The 21,608-nt window shown below is 49.4% G+C and overlaps 1 pseudogene; it reads right to left on the bottom strand.

Annotated features, from left to right (window-relative positions):
- Positions 1-238: 238 nt before the first annotated feature.
- Positions 239-13,749, bottom strand: LOC114767530 (gap junction gamma-1 protein-like; annotated as a pseudogene).
- Between the last annotated feature and the right edge of the window lie 7,859 nt (positions 13,750-21,608).

A 21,608-nucleotide genomic window follows, 5' to 3' on the forward strand; every position in this document is an offset into this window, starting at 1 on the left:
TGTAAGAGAGGGAAAGGGGGCGCGGCAGCGTTTTCGGTTGTAGTTGGCCGTACGGCGCCAAGTGGCGGGCGGGAGTGAATGAAGAGGAGGTCAGATCCACACGGACGGCTCTTGGCGTCGTGGGACTTGCTGCTGCTGCTGTTGTGCGCTGCTGCCGCCGGCGCGGCGGGTCCTGCTTGGGGGCGGAGCGTTCGCGGTTGCTTGCGGCCCCTGGTGGCCGTAGGCCCTGGCGGCCGCCTCAGCCGGGCCTCCTTGGCTCCCGGCGCCGCCCCGCCCGCCGCCGCCACCGCGCCGCCGGGAAGTTCTCCTCGTTGCTGCCGTACTGCCGCTGCTCCTCCTGGGCGATGTTGGCGCGTTCTGCCGGCAGGCCATGCGGGCCGCCGGGCCGCTCAGGTCGGTGAACGGTATTTGCTCCGGCTTCACCGCTATGTTGTAGCCGGCGGGGCCGTGGGGGCGGGTTTCCAGGAGAAGGGGTGGTACCCGGCCTCCTCCCGCCTCGCTGACCGGCAGGTACTCGTCCTCCTCGGGCGGGGCGCCCCGGCGGGCGCGCAGGATGTCCAGCATGGTGCCCATGCCCAGGTGCAGCATCTCCCACACGTTGAGCGCCAGGCAGAGCGCGGTCACGCCGTACATGATGAGCAGGAAGATGGTCCTTCTCGGTGGGCCCGCGACACGAAGCAGTCCACGGCGTGCGGGCACGGCCGGCTGGAGCAGACGTAGCGGGCGGGGCACGGCGAAGCCGTTAGAGCGCGTACTGGCCCAGCAGGAAGCCCACCTCCAGCGCCGAGCGCGTCAGCAGCTGCAGCACGTACACGCGCATCAGCCCGTCCCGCCGGATGCGCTGGCGCCCGTCGTGCCGCGCCTTGCCCTTCCCGCCCTCGCTGTGGCTCTCCGCCTCGTAGATCATGGGGTCCTCCTCCTGGTCGTCCTCCGCCTCCTCCATCCCGCGGTGCTGCCTCCTGCCGCGGAGGCACAGCTTGCGGGCTCCCCGGCGCGAGAAGGGCCCTCCTCCATCCGCGTGATCTTGTTGACGGCGTAGCCCAGGTACATGAGCGACGGCGTGGCCACCAGGATGATCTGGAACACCCAGAAGCGCACGTGGGAGAGCGGCGCGAACGAGTCGTAGCAGACGTTCTCGCAGCCGGGCTGGCCGAGTTGCACACGAACTTGCTCTGCTCGTCGTAGTAGATGCTCTCGCCGCCGACGGCGGTCAGCACGATGCGGAAGACGATGAGGACGGTGAGCCAGACCTTCCCCACGAACGTGGAGTGGTTGTGGATTTCCTCCAGCAAGCGCGTCAGGAAGCTCCAGCTCATGGTGGGTCCTCCGGCGAGGGTCCCGTTCTGGCCGGCTCACTGCTCCCTGGAGGCGAGAGAGAGAACCGAAAATGTACCAAAAAAGTTCCACAAGTTCCACAAGTTCCACAACCGTGTATACCAGAAATGAGCAAAAAATACACAATATAACGCACAACCCCATTAATCAAATAGTGGCATGAAAACCGTTTTGTACGCTATTCTGGGAATTGGACTCCCAATGCAGAGCATGATGCCGAAAGCAAAGCTTTTTATTATTTTTGTTAATAAAAATTATTACGTAATGAGCACAGCACACGGTGACACAACAAAATGTGTCCTCTGCAGTGGGCACCATGACAGGCGCCCGGGGAGCAGTGTGTGGGACGGGGACCTCAGTGGCACCTCGAACCGGCGACCTTCAGCCCCATGAAGCCCCCCCCCGTGCAACCCCGTACCCAGATTCCTTCCCGCATATACATACCGATTTATGTATATACTGATATTTTTATTTTTTTTCCATTGATCTGAATATTGAACTTTTTATATTATACAGTCGGCATATTGTCTGCGCTTTTGTTTAGATTTGATATCTTATTTAGTGTTTCTTTCCTGTCTTCATTATTTGCCGGTTCTGATGTGCATCGCATTAAAGCCCCGAAAGGAAGATAAGTGCATAAACGTGCCGCGTATGGATTTTCAGGGCCGTCGTGGCGGGCATTAAAGTGATTAAAGTGGTCAGTCCAGATGAAGAGCAGGCCGAGCTGCCAGTCACGTTAGATAAGGCAGAATTCCACTACAAATAAGGGCATAGCGAGGCGAGAGCGGCCCCGAAAGACGGAGTGGGGGGCGGCGGCGGGGCCAAATCTTCGGAACATCTGCCCGCGCTGGATCTGGGTGTTCTTGCTTTTCCACTCTCCCCGCCATCCCACCTCCTCCCTCGCTCCCTATTCATCACCCTCTACCACGTCTCTCCTCAGCAGGCAACACACCACCCGCTTTCAATTATCGGCGTGGAAAACACCTGGACCCCGCCCGCCGGGCCACACGGGGACCAAGCCGAGGCGCTTCAATAAAACACTAATTCAACCCAGGCGGGTCGATAACGTTCAACGCGAACAACCCGCGGCGTGGGAGAATTTAAAGGCATGGGGTTCCAGGATGAGTACATCCCCTCGCGTCGCACCGCGAAGGCTTTTATGGGTTACGATGTGGTGCTCGACGGAGCAGATACGCCGAAATCGCGCCAGCGGCTGTAGGGCTTTTAACGGTCGAAAATATAGACGTTAGAAACGGCCGAAACAGCAACTTTCTGAACAACAGCCCGCGGCGTTCCGTATTTCCACGGATGATGTCTGGTGAGGCGGCTGCCAGGGCGTAATGTGAAACATGTTTCCTGTATTTACCGTACTGGTACATACGTGGAGAACGAGTGAGAAATGTAGCTAGAAACCTGAACGATAGTCTGGAATGTTGGCATTCGCAGCACGGCTTGGGAAGTGGATACATGTTGATAACGGGTGACAAGGCAGCGGCGGTGGTGGCCTAGCGGTTAAGGAAGGTTGCCGGTTCGAATCCCGATCCGCCAAGGTGCCACCGAGCAAAGCACCGTCCCCACACACTGCTCCCCCGGGCGCCTGTCATGGTGCCCACTGCTCACTCAGGGTGATGGTTAAATGCAGAGGAACACATTTCACTGTGTGCGCCGTGTGCTGTGCTGCTGTGTGTCACAATGACAATCGCTTCACTTTATTATTATTTTCGCTTTTTTTCCTGTGACCCCCCCCCCCCCCCCTCGATACCAGAGAGCCTCACTGATTGGTCGATGAAATGAGATTGTCGATGACAAACACCACGACGTTTACAGGGGGCATCATGTACGTATATCCGACGAAGAACGTTTACTATTTCAAATTTTAAAAAGCGGCGGCGACAAACGTTCTGAAACTGGGGCGTGAAGTAAAAGGCCGGTGAACCTCTGCATGTGCTTCAGGTTCACATCAACCCAGAAGGACGGCAGCCTCGGACCGTGGAAGGTGGGTGAAATGTGCTCCAAGAAAATCAAGCAGCCGCGTCGTCGTAAAAACCAGGAGCCAACGCCGGATGGCCAGCGTGCCAACGCGTGCTGACGAAAAAGCACCTTACCGGGACGGAAAAAGTGGTCCCGTGGTCCAACTTTCCTGCCGTTACCACGGGTCTGGAGTAGCAGGACAGTAGAAGTCAGGACGCCATGCTACTGTCAACCACAGAACCACTACTACTAGTTCTACTACAGAACTAGACTTTATAGATGCACGGATAAAAGTCCAATTGATCATTTACATTTACGGCATTTGGTAGACGCCCTTATCCAGAGCAACTTACAACGTACTTAAGTTACCATCGATGAAGAGATCAATTCCGGTTCACTAGGACCCCAACTATGAATACAATCATTTATTCACTCTGTTGTAGATTCTGTACACAAGTTCGACAACAAGAAAATTACAATTTAATCTAAATCTTCTCTAAAGAGGAAGGTCTTGAGCTGCCGTGTGAAGGTGCTCAGTGACTGAGCTGGAAGTTCATTCCACCACCGAGGGGACAAGATGGAGAAGAGTCTAGATGAGCGTCTTCCTCGTACCTTCAGAGATGGAGGGACCAGGCGAGCAGTACTGGAGGCTCGGAGTATACGAGGTGCAGTGTGAGGTGTAATAAGGGCTGTGAGGTAGGATGGTGCTACTCCATGTTTGGCTTTGTAGGCCAGCATCAGTATTTTGAACCTGATGCGTGGAGCTACTGGGAGCCAGTGGAGGGAACGTAGCAGAGGGGCGGTGTGGAGAACTTGGGAAGGTTGAAGATCAGTCGTGCTGCTGCATTTTGTAGTAGTTTCGGATCCCTGGAAGCAGGACGTCGTTTGGAACCCCACACGCCAATCATTCAAACCTTCAGTCAGAATGAATTCAACCATCATCAATTTACCAAGACCTAATGTGGAGCAGTGGAGACGAAACGAGGCACCGCGGGCTACGGCCAATCACGTAACCACCAGTCGTCTGCCAACAGCGTTCAAACTGTCCAAAGTAAAGAGCCGCTTTGAAAGTCGCGTTGACTCCGAGAGACATCCGAGAGACGCGTCCCCACAAACCCACACTCGCCAGTTCATATTTGACCTTCCTTGAGGGAAATCTGTCATAGTTGTGATGCCATATAAAACCAGCACTTTTTTAAAAAACAATTCCAGAGCACTTTCGTACCGTTTCTGTCATTGAAACTCGAACCCATATGTAAGTTCGTGTTTTTTTGATCCTGGTTACAGTTAATTTTGCTCGAAGTCGTGGTGAACGTGTCCATCTCTCCACAGTTATGTGACAGTCACCTGAATTAAATACAATTTTAGGACGAATGTAACCAAAAAAATTGGAGAGGAATTACTACTTGTCTATATCAAGATGTTCGAGATCTGACAATCACAACAAATATGAACTTTCCTAAACTATTCTCAAGGATCAAACGGGGTCTCTTTCTTCACATCTTTCATCTTCGGTCCTTAAAGGGGTTTTTAAAGGGCCGGAGCGCACAATGCAGGTGCTGGTGGAAGGAGTGTATGAAGTGTGTCCAAGTGTGTGTTGCCTGATGGCCACAGGTGTGTGTGGGCGGCGTGATCTCAGGGTTTTACCCTGGAAGTATGTCCAGGGGAACAGATGCCAGGGTGCCAAAGACGGACCTTCAACGGGCAAAAAGAAAGGTGGATAATGAGAAGACAGAGATTTAAACATTAACCCTTTCTAAGAATCTTAAACGCTGAAAACAAATACCAGGATGTGTCCTGTGATTGTGATTATTAGCAAAATTATTTTAGTAAACATGAAACACACCAAAAACTCGGCTTTAATCCTGTACGCTATATAGACTACCGCTGTTAATCTGGATCGGGGCCACGTTCGTGCTCAACTTCTGGTCTATAGTACTGATCCTTTCCATAAAATAAAAAAATTTGCTTCATGATTGTTTGTTTGTTTTTTATTAACCGTTTTATTATAATTCGTTTTTTAATGAAAGGGTCTGCTTGATTGGCTACTCTCGGCCACCCGTGGTCAGGTGACGCGTTTTAATTATCGCGAGACGGAGGGGGAAAAATGGATGCTGAGGAGGTGAAACGGAGGCGAGCATATTTCACACTCGCACATGTCCTTTCCCTCTTTTTTTAAAAGCTGTACATGTGCGAGAGCTCATGGGGCCGTGGCTGTATGGAACAATGCTGTTTATTTTTTTTGCCAAAAAAAAGTTTGTCATTATCATTTTATTCTTTTAATGTGTGAAGTCATTTTTGCCGGGGATCCTGGCTAGTCTTGGACACAAGCAGGGGGGGCTTCCGGAAAAAAAGACTGAGAACCATTGGCCTAGTGGGTATGACACTCACCTGTGAAACCAGGAGATCCGCTGGTCCTTCAGAGTCTCGAGTGACGGAACTAAAAAAAAAATACATTTCTGCTCATTTACAGTGTGCACACGTTTGGAAGCCATGACTGTCAGTGGAGATAAGGTTTTAGGGGAGGGGCGGGGAAAAGCATGAGAAACGGGAGGTAACCTTTCCCCTGATGACGTCATAAGGGAACAATTCCAGATCCGACCGTCTGAGGCCGCCGCTCTCTGAACGGTGAAGCAGAATAACCAAACACTCTTTACACCGACCGCCATTTCTAGCCACTGACAGGTTCGGGGAACTCGTATTCATGTTAAATAATCTCACTAAATCACATTTTCATGATAGGGGAGCTTTAAGACAATTTTATGGGGTAGCGTTCTCAAAACAGTCAACACACCCACACACGTACGTACGTACGTACGTACGTAACACTCCCAAAAAGAAGATGTTCTGTAGCCCTGCTGTGGTCCAGAACACATTGGCAGCGTGAACTGAGAGCTGGCAGCAGGCAGAGCGGAACATGTGTTTCTCTTAGTGCTCATAATAAAACTGGCCACACACGCACACACACAGAAAATACGGCCAAATTCAGATTTCCAATTACGCTGCAACACAACGCTGGAGTGTGTCTGTATGTGATGTGAACATTTCCCTCCCATGTACGATGGTGCAGGAACAATTCATCATAATTGCTATTGTAACGCGACGTCTCAACAAGAACAATATAAAAAATGGCTGAAGAGCATGCAGCCGCACCAATACTTTACACACACACACACACACACACATGCAAGGTGCCCTTTAACAAGCTGTAACACAACACACCCAGAACGCGCTCACAGCGAGCAATAAACACGAGGAACGCGGTGGAAACGGACAAGAACATCAATAACCGGAGAGAAGGAGGCCCGGAGCCGCTTCCTGCACCCCATCAGCCTTGAGACGACACAATGAGGGGGATACAGGACGTGTGTGTGTGTGTATTTGCTCATCATAAAGTTACTTCCTGTCTGCTGGCGTCAGTTGGTTTGGACTTCATTACAACTTAAAACACAGCGGCACAGTAAAAGAAATCGAGCACGCCAGATACATACTAACAAAAAACTGCAAATATTCAAATAAATACTCGTTCGTTATCTCAAAAACACACCATAAATGGCTTAATAATATACAAATAGGCTATTCGCTTAAACTATATATAGTTATTCCAAAATTAATAATACTATAAGAAATCTGGAAAACAAACCAAAGAAAAGCATTTGGTGTAATAAATATGAAATACTCTAATATTTTGGGGCTGATTTCCCGACATCGATCAGCTGATCTTTACTTTACTTTACTTTACTTGGCGGACGCTTTTATCCAAAGCGACGTACAAGAGGACGACACCAGCAGTTCCCATTCGGTTTCTGTAGATCGTGAGTAAAAATGAGTAAAAAACTAAGAGCCCAGATAAGGTCCAACTTGTCAGGAATGATCTTGTCAGCACATTGATAATGAAAAGTACAGGATTTTTGAACTAAAGTCAAAATTAAGTGATTGTCATTGTGAGACGCTGCAGCACAGCACACGGTGTCACGGTTAAAAGTGTCCTCTGTATTTAACTGTAATGATGTGGTGTGTACGGCCTGTGAAAGCAACTTTCCTCCTCAAGGTGGAAAGATAATAAAGAGTGGATCTGAATCAGAGCTCTACATCACCGAGTTGTAATCGGAATTACAGCGTATAAATCAGCCCGACTCACCTCATTGTAATAAAATAAGAGTCCTGACAGACATTCTGACGGCTTTAATCAACGCCAGACTCCACCCAAACCCGCCAAAATGTCCCAAAAGGTAGGAAAATATTTTTTTAAATCTCATGAGATATGAGATATGAGTAAGGCAGACAGGCCAGAGCTCAAGCCAAAGGAGAACCACAGAATCCCACTAAAACAATGGTGCTTTTTACAGTGTGGGATTAAGTACATTCCTGCACTATAAATCTCTCTCCAAACCCAACCGATAGGATATGGTCGCTTAGCACCACATCAGTAAAATCAAAATACAATGACGCTATTATAAAACAGCGTCAACCAACCAGATTCAGGAATGGCTTCATCATCCAGAGTGGCTTTCGCTCCTCTGATTAGCAGCGGTCCCCGTGGCGCAACTCGGGGTTATAAAGGGCGTATGAAACCTGTGGCCTTCCGGGTCATTGGGTTGATTTGACTAAGCAGGCAACAACAACATTCAAATATCCTTAAAAAGGAAGCTCCTGTCCCTTCACTGGAAAACCCAATTACAATGGAAAACGGGGTCACTTTCTAAATATAGTCTTCACCCCGGCAGTCCTCGTGCGAGCGAAGCCCCGCCTCCAGCTCCGGAAAGGACCAGTCGCCGCACGGCACCCACAGACACAACAACAACCCAGCAGCAGAGCTCATCTTGTGACCCCCGCCCCCAAATCTGAGAACCCCCCGCCCCGGGTGACCCAACAGCCTCCTAACTGGGGTCTGCAGAGGGCGGAGCTAGAGTGGTTCTAGACACACCCCGCCTCAGCGGGATTGTAAATGTGGCAACTCGATCAATCGCAGTCGATTTGATTGATACTAGAGATGTTTCTTCATTTCTTCATGTTCAGCAATGCAAGTTAGATTACATCTCCTGGTCCCACTTAGCCTTCCATGTCGTCAACCGGAACGTATTTAAACGTTTTCAACATGTCTGTAAGGTTGAAACGAATCTCGTAATGCATGACATTCTGCATGGATGCAGTGCAGAACGTGATTGATTACAATCGCAATGACTTTGCTTGGTGATTGTCTGGCGGCGGTATAAAAAGTAGTGCCGGACGTTCGAACGGCGTATGTATTCTTGCTGTGCTTTGTAGCTGCATTCGAATCTTTTTAACGCTCGACACGTTGGTATTTGTCACTTTTTACGCCTGGTCGAGATGTATGTGTGGACGAGGCCTTAACTGGAGTATTTGGTAACGCAGAAAAATTGTAATATTGCAACTGTACAAAACGCATTATTAAACAATCTTCTTTTGCGAACAAAAAAAAAGGAAGTTAGATGGCGATTATTATACTGTCCAACACCATCACGGGAAGGTAGCAGCGTCTTCATCACAACCCCCCACCGTTAACCGCAGCGCCGCCCTCTACTTTACCGAAAGTGACTATTCATCCTCGGTCCCCATAAATCCCCGTCAATGGGGCATGAGGTGTGTGTGTGTGTGTCCGTGTGTGTGTGTGTGTGTGCACAATAAGGACCGATAGGATCGATGGAGCACTTAAACAATGATGTGATGACAATAATGCGTGTGGGCCTGGCTGTGTTTTATACAGTAAGTGTGCATGTGTGTTGTGTGGTGTGTGTGTGTGTATGTGTAAGGCATGGTAAGCCTATGTGGGTGAGTAGGTTAATGGTGGAAGTTGATGGCGGGCCTATGGCATCTCATTTTCTGCACTTACTACCCCCGCCGACCTTGACGGTGGTTGGGACGGGGACGAGGGATGGTGGGACAGGAAGAGCCCCACCCAAGATGGCGGAAGTGACCCACCATGCCTGTGTGGACCTGAACGAGGTGTGTTTCTGGACTGAGAGTGTGTGAGAAAGTGTGTGTGTTTTAATGGCCTCCTCTCATTAGCGGGCGCCCTCAACAATCACCATCTGATGGAGTTGTGTAACCAGCATCTCAAGGGTTGGGGGTGGGGTGGAGGTGTAACCTCCCAATGTCACGTGACCAGTCAGACGGAGGGGATGGGGCGTTCAAAATAATTCCACGCCTGGCCCCGCAAATACGGTGAAGAAAACGGCATCCGTCAAATTCTTTTAAAATTGCACATTTCTGCTTGATAAGCAACATTATAGAACTTTTTTGGTCTGTCATGATTTTTCAAATTCAAATTTTATTTGTCACGTACACAGTCATACACGGTACGATATGCAGTGAGATGCTTTAGCGGACTGTACAGACCACAGTATTGCAAATATTGCAAGTATACCAATGAACCAATATGCAAATATGCAAAAACATAACCAAATATTACACTTTTACGTCTTTAACATAAAATATGTGTAACTGGTCGGGTGAAGGTGTGCAAATGAGAGAGCAAATTTGTTTTCCAAACATTTACATTTTACACATTTACCAGACGCCCTTATCCAGAGCGACTTACAGTCAGTAGTTACAGGGACAGTCCCCCCTGGAGACACTCAGGGTGAAGTGTCCTGCTCAGGGACACGATGGTAGTAAGTGGGGTTGAACCTGGATCTTTCTGGTTCGTAGACGAGTGTGTTACCCTCGAGGAGTCTGTAGGCATAATTGACATCTCTCACATTCTGGACCCTTTTAGGACTGCTTTTGTCGGAGGACGTACTCGGGACCACACCCACTACCAACAACAACATACAGATTCTGAAAGTTAACTCGTCAGTCTTCATTTCGGAGTGTATTCCATGTTCGAGTGAAGCTGCGAGATCCGGACGAGCTTTCCTTTCTTCGTAAACCATCACCTGTTCATTATCGTCCCTCTGTCAGGATCCGGCCCGGAAGGGGCTACTACTCGGATCCGGGGTTCAGACCGGAGTTTGCTGGTTCGTGGTGGTTTCAAGCGGCACTCAGTCTCCGGCACTTGGACTGATTGTATAAAGCTGCCCGGTTTGTGCCTGTTCACCGTCGGGTCGTTGGTGCACACAGTGAAATTTGTCCTCTGCATTTAACCATCATCCTTGGTGAGCAGTGGGCACCATGACAGGCGCCCGGGGAGCAGTGTGTGGGGACGGTGCTTCGCTCAGTGCCACCTTGGCGGGTCAGGATTTGAACCGGCAACCTTCTGATTACGGGGCCGCTTCCTTAACCGCTAGAACACACCGCTGTCTGCGGCTGTGAGGCGGCCGCAGACGACCGCAACGCTCCGTATGGCCCAGAGCCCGGGGCGAGTATCCTGTTCGCAAACACGCGCTGGCACACATTTATACTGATACCCGCGGCAGGTACGGTGGAACCAGGCTGCCAAATATCCCCCAACACCTGACTGGTTTCGTAGCGAAACGTCCGTATTGGCTTTCATGCCAAATTGAATCACATGAGTATTTTAAAGGGGCTCTTCATTTCACCGAACGCGATAATGACCGTAAAGAAGCCGCGCTCCGCGACACGGGGAGAGTTTTTTGGAAGTAGAACCGTGTGGTTTGCTCTTGGAAATTTGCGCGGCTGCTCGTGGCCGAGAGGGACGTGGGCCGGGGGAGAAGCGTGGAGAACCAGAGAAGCTCTCCTGACAGCTCAGCCTGGGAGGAGGCACCACGAGTTCAGCTCCGAGCTGCAGGCCCCGCCTCGGAAAAACCGTCAAACTGTGACGCGGCCAAGCGGCGGATGGCGGCTGGTGGTTTTTTTTGGCGACCTTCTCCGCGCTCGTTCCCCCCCGAAAAGCTGCGTGAAGGGCGTGTTGAGAGTAGGCTGGGGCGCCCTCCGCCAAACGACAGAATTGATCTGATTGGCAGCTGCCCTTTCAGATCGGGGCTTCACCCGTAAAAGGAGCGCGGCGGCGACAGGGCGTGGCCGCCGGGCAGGTTCAACAACATCTCCAGCCAATCATGGTGCGGATATTATACAATAATTTCATATTTTTTTATATTAACGACAGGCGCCCGGGAGCGAGTGTGCGGGGGCGGTACCTTCATCAAGGGGGCGGTACCTTCATCGAACCAGCTATACACCCCAGGCGGTTTACCACAAGATTCTGAGAGAATTTCTCCCCTTCCCAGGAGTTCTGCGTCCGCGTGAAAGGTGAAGGTCCGAGAGACGCCCCTGGTACCATCTCTCACCGACCTCTCCACACCTCCACTGACCATGACAAAGACAAGACAAGACCTTAAAAGACCAAAATATTTCCACCAAGCTTCACCGCAACATTAACCCGTCTCCTCAGCATGTCCGATACTGGACATTTCAGGCAGAACCTCTCGTGTCCCCTCACTTCTCCTGACTTGCCGCGCTCGATGTCCAACCCACTGAGCCCCAGCTGAGCCCCAGACCCCCTCTCAGAACAAGGGGCAGATTGAGGGCCGGCGGCCAGCTGGGGAGCAGGAAGCTGGCATGAAGGGCCCGTTGTCTGGGGGCCGGGCCCCGGCAGCCAGGGAAGGAGTGGCATGATGGGAGGGGACGGTGGAGGAGCTGTAATGGGTTCCTGACACTGCCCGAGGTGACCGACATGCTGACTTGACAGGAACACACGCACTCATATTCCACAGTCCCACCGCGGCCCCGGATTCCCACGTTTCCCGGTTCTCCGGCCTAAAACAACAGTCCGGCATGCGGGGGCATTTCCTGTCCATGCGTCCTGAACGACGTCACGGCGAGAAGGGAGCTCCAATGCTATTTTTGGCCTCGCCTTTTTCCACTCGTTTTTCCCTCCTTCCCTCGCGCTCGGAACCACGGCGGAACGTTCCGTGGCACACCAGTTCAGTCTCGCATTTCACCAAGTCCCGCGTTCCGAGAGACGGAATGAAGGATCGTGTTCACCAACATCTGGACGTTTTTTTTTTTTTACCTTCGTTCTTCTTGTTCTTCCAACTCGGGACAGATGCACGTCGCCTCTTCCGTCTGTGATCTGTGGAAGAAAAAAGCGACGAATCAGCCGTGACGTGGTACCGCAATACAGCAATAAAAGGCGCGAGAACGTTTACGCAACGTCAAAGGTCATAAGCGGAATGCGTGGAAATAACGTTTGGGGGGTTACCACTGTCTACCACAAGGGGCGACAGTGAGTCACTGTAAAGTAAAGAGTAAAAGTCCAGTCTTGGGCTTCATCCAGGAAGCATCAGGAGCTTCAAATATCCCAGAATGCAACGCAAGTATTGGACAGTGACATTTAGTTGACACTTTGGAAAACGAATGAATTAAAATATGCACACAGCTGGCTGACCACCTTGAATCCGTAACCTCGGCGAAGGCCGCTTCGCAGTAGAATATACATTTTACGTTTATCACACTTACCAGACGCTCTTAACCACTCACAGTCGGTAGTGGCGGGGACCGTCCCCCCGGAGACACTGCTCAGGGAGCCGATGTGGGGGTTTGACCCGATATACTCGATGTTCCGCGACTTGTTCGACGTGCGATGTCGTAAACGACTATATTACGTTGTTGTTAGACAGACTTCGCCCCCATCGAGAGTTGTTGAGTTGGTGTTGGTTTGAGAGGCCGCTCCCGTGCCTTCTTCCTATTGGCCGAGAGGTCAAGGCCGAAGCTCCGCAGCCGCCGGGCCGGCGGACGACCACCATTGATATATGTATTGTGTATTGTGGTGTAGTTAAAGATACTCTCGCTACAGCCAATGAGAGCGCAGGATGGCGGAAGGGGGGCGGGACCTCCATCACTATCTGTAGGAGAGAAGATGGCCCAGAATCGCTCCTTCTCCTTTCTGAGTGCTACTAGAATCGTTCTCTGAGGGAACGCTGTTTTGGGAACCTGTTAGAGGTGAAAGGTCATGTCTTGTGTGACCCCGATCAGCCGAACTCAGAAACTTGTCTAGTGTGAACGGTACCTCGATCTGAAAAACATCGTCCATCCTTCCAACATACACACACACCACACACACACACACACACACACACACACACTTTAACACGGAGCCCTGGCCGCGTAAACATGCGCCAGAAAAAGAAGATGGAAGTTCCGCGGCGATTATCGGGTCTCCTCCTTACCGACCGCAGCACGCCGGAGAAGTTGGGGGGAAGGCGGCCACGTCGCCGTAACGTCGCGTAACGGCCGAATAACGGGTCCGGGCGGAGAAACTCACATTTTAAAGTGAAGCGGGGAAGCGCCTCCATTCCCGTCGCGTCCGGCCGAGGGCGGCATCTTCCTCCCCGCCGGCGAGGACGGAGGGAAAGTTTTCAGGAGGCGGGAGTCCTGCACCGCGGTTCCCGGGACAAACGCAGCGGGCGGCGGGAGAGGCGGCTCTATCTCTCTCTTCCTCTCTCTCTCTCACTATATCTACCCCTCTCTCTCTTTCTCTATTTCTGTTTCTCTCTCTCTTCCTCTCTCTCTCTCACTATATCTCCCCCTCTCTCTCTCTCTCTTTCTCTATTTCTGTTTCTCTCTCTCTTCCTCTCCCCCTCTCTCTCTTCCTCTCTCTCTCCCCCTCTTCCTCTCTCGCTCTCACTATGTCTCCCCCGCCTCTCTCTTCCTCTCTCGTTCTCTCTCTCTCTCTTCTTCTCTCTCTCTTTCCTCTCTCTACCTCTCTCTCTCTCTATTGTTCTCTCTCTCTCTTTCTCTCTCTCCTCCCTTTCTCTCCCCCCCCCCCCCCTCTCTCTCTCTCTCAGCACATCCCCGCTTCATCATCAAATTACAAAAAAAAAACCTTAACTCTTGTGTAGGAAACAAGCAAAATACAAGAGAACGTGTAAATATGCACATGAGGGTGGTAGTAGCCTGGCGGGTAACACACTCGACTATAAACCAGAAGACCCAGGTTCAAACCCCACTTACTACCATCATGTCCCCGAGCAAGACACTTAACCCTGAGTGTCTCCGGGGGGGGACTGTCCCTGTAACTACTGATTGATGTAAATGTAATGCACATAAAAACGTATAAAAAGTGGTGAATATAAAGTAGATTAAGTGCAGGTGCACGTACGACCTGGCGAACAACAACGAGTGACTGCGTGCAGATTCAGTTCAGAAGTCGAGAAGTTGCTGGCTCGCCAGGAGACGGTGAACATACAGGCGGACATGCTCTCTCCCATCAGAAAAATGAGAGAGGGTCAGTGGTGGCCTAGCGGTTAAGGAAGTGGCCCCATAATCAGAAGGTTGTCGGTTCGAATCCCGATCCGTGTCACTGAGCAAAGCACCGTCATGGTGCCCACTGCTCACTCAGGGTGATGGTTAAATACAGAGGACAAATTTCACTGTGTGCACCGTGTGCTGTGCTGCTGTGACAATCACTTCACTTCAGGGATAGATAGAGAGGGAGAGAGAGGCCGTGGTGCCTGGGGCGTGGCCGCAAGTTTAAGTTGTGACTGACGTGCACTGAAATGCGGAGACCAGGCGTCTGAAATCCAGCATCTGCTCGTGGGGGACGCTTTTGTCGCCAGGTCACTGATCACATCGCTCGGTTTTAGGGTCACTCTGGGCGCCTGCTTGCTTTACATTTACATTCACAGCATTTACCAGACGTCCTTATCCAGAGCAACTTACAATCAGTAGTTACAGGGACAGTCCCCCTGGAGACACTCAGGGTTAAGTGTCCTGCTCAGGGACACGATGGTAGTAAATGGGGTTTGAACCTGGGTCTTCTGGTTCATAGGCGAGTATGTTACCCACTAGGCTACTACTACCCACTTTAGTTGTCCTGCAAGGTATAGGCGACAGAGGGGACATGTCCCCTCCTGAAATAAATGCCCCCCCCATAAAACACAAAATATTTTCATTTGAACGCGTGTGTTGAAGTTTGGGAGTTATAACCAGTGAAAGATTTACACTGACACCACTTGCAAGCTCACTCTACCCTGGACGGGCGCCCCTCTCTCTATCACTCCTTCCCAACGTTTCTTCCGACCTTTTGTGTGGAGTGTTTTCCTTGTGTGCAGAAGGGTCAAGTGTGTTGGGGTGTCAACTGTAGGGTCCCTCAAAGCCTATTGAGTCGTACTGTATGTGACTATAGGTTCTATAAGAAATAAATGATGTTGTTGGTGACACCTTCCACTATTAGTATTACTGGTAGAGCATTCACGAACCATATGGACTAATAAAGAACAACAGACACGATTTAACATCATACGAGACATTTCAAAAAGCTCTTTTTAATGTCCCCCCCAACAACGACGAGGGATTTTGGCCCCGCTGCAAGGTCGACCGGGTGGAGCGCGGCCAGGAAATAAAAGCCATGAAGACGGCCACATTGTCACAGACATACGAAACGTCTTTATCAGCTGTCCGTGTCCTTCACTGCCAACGTGTGATGGTGCCAAATGTCTGGAACGTACCGCCCGGTTATGAACCTCACATTTTAGATGGTGTTTTACGCGGCATTATGCGCGATTTTAGTGATTTAATTCATTCGTGTGCAAACCAGGTCCCTACACGGGAAAAAAAGTCTAATATTTTAACACAAGTCCCCTTTCGTTACCTGTTCTTCAGTGTGTGGATGCACCGTAGCTGTTTGATGTGTTTTTTCCTCCTTCATTTGCTCTTTCAAACTAGGCTGTCTAATCTACGCCGATGAGTAACTTGTCTTGACTATTATGCTGCTGACAGCGGGTTTCTTTGGTTTATCCACATTATGGACAACGCTGTCAGTGTAAAGATTAAACACTTGTACCTGCCAGGAGTTCCCCGCCGAGCAGAACGTCAGGGTTCACGTAACCAGCCCACCGGGGTGACCGTCTGAGCTTCGCGATCCCTTCTGCCACGCCAGGAGGATGCGTTCAGGGGGGAGGGCAGGTTCCGGGCCACCCAACTCTCTCAGCCCGATTAAGGCAGGAACAAAAACGCGGCAGCGGGCTTCCCCAGGAGCCGGATCCAAACAAATTCCAGATATACTTAACAGCTCAGCCCAGTTTAACCCTTGCGACACGCCCTACCACCAGATATAAACTTTGCATTAAAACCATTTTGTATACTACCTGATGCTTGTCTTCTGTCCCCTGTTGGATTTCCTCTGCACTACAGCCGGTATTAAGGGGTCCTTTGCTGTCTTTTCTGGACGTGATGCACATTTGACCACAATACAGTGTTTTGATGAATCGTGTACACAATTTACAACAAATAATTACATATTCATTCTGATGGCTAATTTATGGATGAATAAAAGGAGTTCACTACTGAAGAAGTCCTTCACAGAGGAAGTGGAAGATGGGAATTGGACTGCCAATGCAGAGCATGATGACGAAGCAAAGCTTTTAATTGCCGAAGTATCAAATACGATACAAACAAAAAAAACATACTTGCAAATTATTATTATTATGATTCTTTTTGTTAATGGGCCAAATAAAGAGTAAAGATACAAAAAATAAAAAATTTCTGTCCATTCTGTCCATTTCTGTCCATAGTTCAGGCATTAAAGAGTTAAAAGAAACAGCAGTGGACCATGATTGAAAAATCTAGATCTAAAACGTTCATAGGCAAGGCCAGTAATGAAAAGTTATTTTAATTCAATTCAGTTCAAAGAACCTTAACTGCATGCCACTCGCTGACAGAACGTGACCCGATGGACGCCGGCGTCCAGAGAGTGACTCAGATTGGTCGTCCCCGTCATTCCACGCTGGTTCCATTGTTCTTTCGGAAGGTCACTCTTCTGTTGCTTGTGGCCACGCAGCTTTAATTCAGTCGGACGGACGTCTTTGTAATTCAGAGATCATCCTTGGGTCAAATCCGGCGTGTGTCGACACCAGCAAGGCTGAGATGGTGAGGAGAAGATGCATATTACATGCACGTAATATAACGTGTTGTCATCTACGGTTTTACCGGTCACATGCGCCGTTACTATTAGTAACATTTAGGGCCGTCGATGGATTAAAACATTTTTGCAAAGAATAATCGATTGATTCTTAAGTAATAAGCGAGCTGTAATGTAATAATATTATACAGGATGGGCCATTTATATGGATCCACCTTAATAAAACGGGAATGGTTGGTGATATTAACGTCCTGTTTGTGGCACATTAGTATATGTGAGGGGGGGGACTTTTCAAGATGGGTGGTGACCATAGTGGCCATTTTGAAGTCGGTCATCTTGGATCCAACTTTTGTTTTTTCAATAGGAAGAGGGTCATGTGACACATCAAATTTATTGGAAGAAAACAATGGTGTGTTTGGCTTTAACGTAACTTTATTCTTTCATGAGTAATTTACAAGTTTCTGACCACTTATAAAATGTGTTCAATGTGCTGCCCATTGTGTTGGATTGTCAAGGTGTATCCATATAAATGGCCCACCCTGTATAACTACTACAGAGACAAGTGTGGGACGCACGTCCCATTCACTTTGATACGCTGCTAAACTGAATTAGTGGGTCGCCTTTCTTGGGGCAGAAAGTTAAAAAAGTATCGAAATTTCCAAGCCAATCACATGCATTTATCTTGTCTTTAATATCTTGGCTGTGTGCTTCGGATCGTGGCCCTGATAGAAGATGAGCCGTTGAGGTGCAGGTAAATTCCTGCAGTCATCTTCTCCTCCATCCTGAGCAGTCTCCCAGGTCCTACATCTGAGAACCATCCCCCCACAGCATGATGCTGCCACCACCATGCTTCACTGTAGGGATGGTACTGACCTGGTGATGAGCGGTGCCTGCTTTCCTGCCATTCGTACCAAATCCCAGAGAATTTTGTTTCCCACGGTCCTTCACTAAGACCATACAGACCTGATTGGGTAACACACTCGCCTGTGAACCAGAAGATCCAGGTTCAAATCCCACTTACTACCATCGTGTCCCTGAGCAAGACACTTAACCCTGAGTGTCTCCAGGGGGGGACTGTCCCTGTAACTACTGAGTGTAAAAGTCGCTCTGTATAAGGGCATCTGGTAAATGCCGTAAATGTAAATGTTGCTGGATCCACCAACCATGTAAGAAACCAACAGTTTTTGACCTTCTTCTTTTAAACGTTTCTCTTTGTTTAAACAACCATGTCTGATCAGGCACGTTCCTCTCGCTCACCTTCGTTTCCCACCTCTCCGCCCACTTATCCTCAAATTTACCCAGCATCCCTGTCAATAAGCCCCGCCCCAAGCTGAAGCGCGTTGAGAGCGGGGCTGGGGAGGCGCGCCGCCGGAGGAGGAAGCGCTTAGAGGCCAATCAGCATGAGAGCGTTTTGGCACAGGAAGCTGGGAGCGCTAATTCAAAGTGACCTCCTCCAAGGCCCATGTCCCCGTGACTGAGTTATCTCCATCCAGCGCTCCAGTAATTGAATGGGCGGGAAATCAAATGGCGCTGCGTGGAAGCGGTGGGGAGAGGGCAGTGCGCCGCGGTTTGGGGGTGGCCCTGCCCCGCAGAGACAGTTTGTCATCATTTCTTCAGAGCTCTAATCAAATTTCCCTCCCCTTGTATCTGCTGAGGTCACACGCAATTGATTTCAGCAGCGCACCCATTAGGCCCTGACGGACACGGGCACATCTGCATTTCCAGTCCCTGCTGCCGAAATGAAACCAGATGAAATCAATCCCAACCCGCTGCCGGGCCTCGCGGGCGGGGCAGGAGGGAGGAGGAGAGACCGGCCACTCGTGACCCCGTGGGCTCAGCGAGTCGACCGGGGGCAAAGTCAGGAGTCACTGTTACGCAGGCCGAGGACGGGAGGGCGTCTGTCTGAGCGAAGGTGCTGGAGATGGGAGGAGATCCAAACTGACACTTCATTTGGCCTGTACGCTCTCTCTCTCTCTCTCTCTCTCTGTATTCCGGCGCATCTTTAAAAAAAGAGAATCTTAATTTAATTTAATTAAAGATTAAGAATTTAAAGAATTTAATTCTGTCCTAAACAAGTATTGATTAAAGAAAAAAACGTGAATTGATCACTGGTAATATTCTAATGCAGTTCTTTAAAAAAAAAATAAAGACAAGTACACACATTTAAATTAAACGTCCCATTTGTGCCATTGGTGCACACAACATTACGTTTCGAATGAGATGTCAATTTTCCCAAATCTTCCCAAACAGGAGTTCCGTTTTTGTAGAATTCCAACACAGAAAAAAATCAACTCTATCAACATTTCACATATTCAGCGTATTCAGCACAGCAGCACATACAGTACAGGCCAAAAGTCTGGACACCTTCTCATTCAACGTGTTTTCTTTATTTGCATGACCATTTACGTTGGTAGATTCTTATGTACTTAACAAAAAGTGTGGACCTGGCCTCCACAGTTACCGGACCTGAACCCAATCCAGATGGTTTGGGGTGAGCTGGACCAACAAGTGCTAAACACCTCTGGGAACTCCTTCAAGACTGTTGGAGAAGCATTTCAGGTGACGACCTCTTGAAGCTCATCGAGAGAATGCCAAGAGTGTTCAAAGCAGTAATCAGAGCAAAGAAAGTCCATAACTCCACACGTGTTCATTCATAGTTTTGATGCCTTCAGTGAGAATCTACCAACGTAAATGGTCATGAAGATAAAGAACACACGTAGAATGAGAAGGTGTCCAAACTTTTGGCCTGTACTGTACGAATAAAATGTATAAAGCAGTACGTTCAGGAAGTTCCCTGTTCTTTGTGCAAATGAAATGTCTGTATTGAGAGGAAGAGTTCTGCACTGTGTGTTTCTTTGTGTGTGTCTGGACAGCTCCATCTCAGGAGACCCCTCCGCCCAGGGCGTGAACAGGGAGTGACGAGAGGGGTAAGCCAGCAGAAGTGTCACCAGACCGCCCGCGGCATAGAAGAGGAAGTCCGTTCACGTTCTTCCATGACGTTGCATAACCAGCTTGGTAGAAAAACAGGGAGCTGCATCCCGTCAATTATCATTCCTCAGGTCTGCCGCGGTCTTGTTAAACTTCGTCACGTCTGGCCCACCTCCTCCAGCGGTCAAAAGTGTCTGCAAGTCTCAGTCCCCTCACGTTAGTCCCAAAAACGGCATCATTGCTTACAATAATGTAATAATGACGACCTACGAAGAGGCGCGTGTATTATCACTTCTGGCAGGAAACAAGTTCATTTAAGCCGTGGCGTAAATTAGACGGAGGCCTGCATTTCTGACGCTCACGGAACCTTAGCGCCCCTCGGTGGCTAAAACAGGACATTACACATACGGCTGGGCATGAGAACAAAGGTTCATTTACATTTACATTTACAGCATTTACCAGACGCCCTTATCCAGAGCGACTTACAGTAAGTAGCTACAGGGACAGTTTTCCCTGGAGCAACTTAGGGTTAAGTGTCTTGCTCAGGGACACAATAGTAGTAAGTGGGTCTTCTGGTTCATAGGCGAAGGTTCGAGCAATCACAGCTTCCATACTAAGAAGAAATGTCACTTTAATGGTGACGGGGACATGCGTATTTAGCCATCTGCTTCGAGGTTCTTATACCGTCCTATCTACTGTGTGGGTCTCAAGGCCAGTGGACATATTGTTTATTAGAGCTTGGCCTGAAAAACAAGGAGAAGCGAGAGAAAAGAGCAGAAAAATTATATACAAATAATATAGAAAATCATGCGCAATCCTCCTATTTTGACCTAATATCCTGCTTGTAATGGCTTTAAATCTCTAATTCACTGATGCAGGAACCATTCCCATTCAAACTGCATTAACAGGAACCTCTGGGGAGCGCGTTCATGCGACCGAGTGGCCAAAAGATGGCGTCGTTTACAACTCCAATCCCCCCGGCCGCCTTTTCAGGGTAATGAAGCCCAACATTTACACAAATGCACCCGGACATGCCTGCACACCACTAAAGAATCCAAATTCTAATGCGGCGACGGATACCAAGCTGCTCCCTGCTCACCCGAATCACCAATGCCCCCTAATCCCTGGACAAATTCCTCCTCTGGACAGAAATCACGATACTGAGCCAAGTTTTACAATGATCACGCAGAACTTTATTAGATAATCATCTAGACCGCAAGTCTTGAACTGTTAAATAGTTAAATACGTATACGTTACAAGACGTGTCGAGCTTATGTTGGTGCCTTTTCGTAATGATAATTAAAGAAATAACAGAGCAGAACGAGTCAACGTTCTCAGGCAGTACGGAACACATTCCCTGAATTATCACACCCCCATCACTGAATGCATATATGTTTCGAGCTGATTTGCATATGTATACACACGCACGCACGCACGCGTATTAATATTATTCTGGTCGGCGTTGAGGAGAAACGTCAGTCTTCACAGTGTTCACAAACACTGCAAACGCTTAACATGATGCGTGCAGAGCCTGGGGCGGGGGTCAAAGGTTAACATGATGAAATGCTACACAGCAAGTGAGAGACGGGCG

This window comes from Denticeps clupeoides, chromosome 2 (assembly GCF_900700375.1).
Source record: "Denticeps clupeoides chromosome 2, fDenClu1.1, whole genome shotgun sequence".
Taxonomy (NCBI): Eukaryota; Metazoa; Chordata; class Actinopteri; order Clupeiformes; family Denticipitidae; genus Denticeps; species Denticeps clupeoides.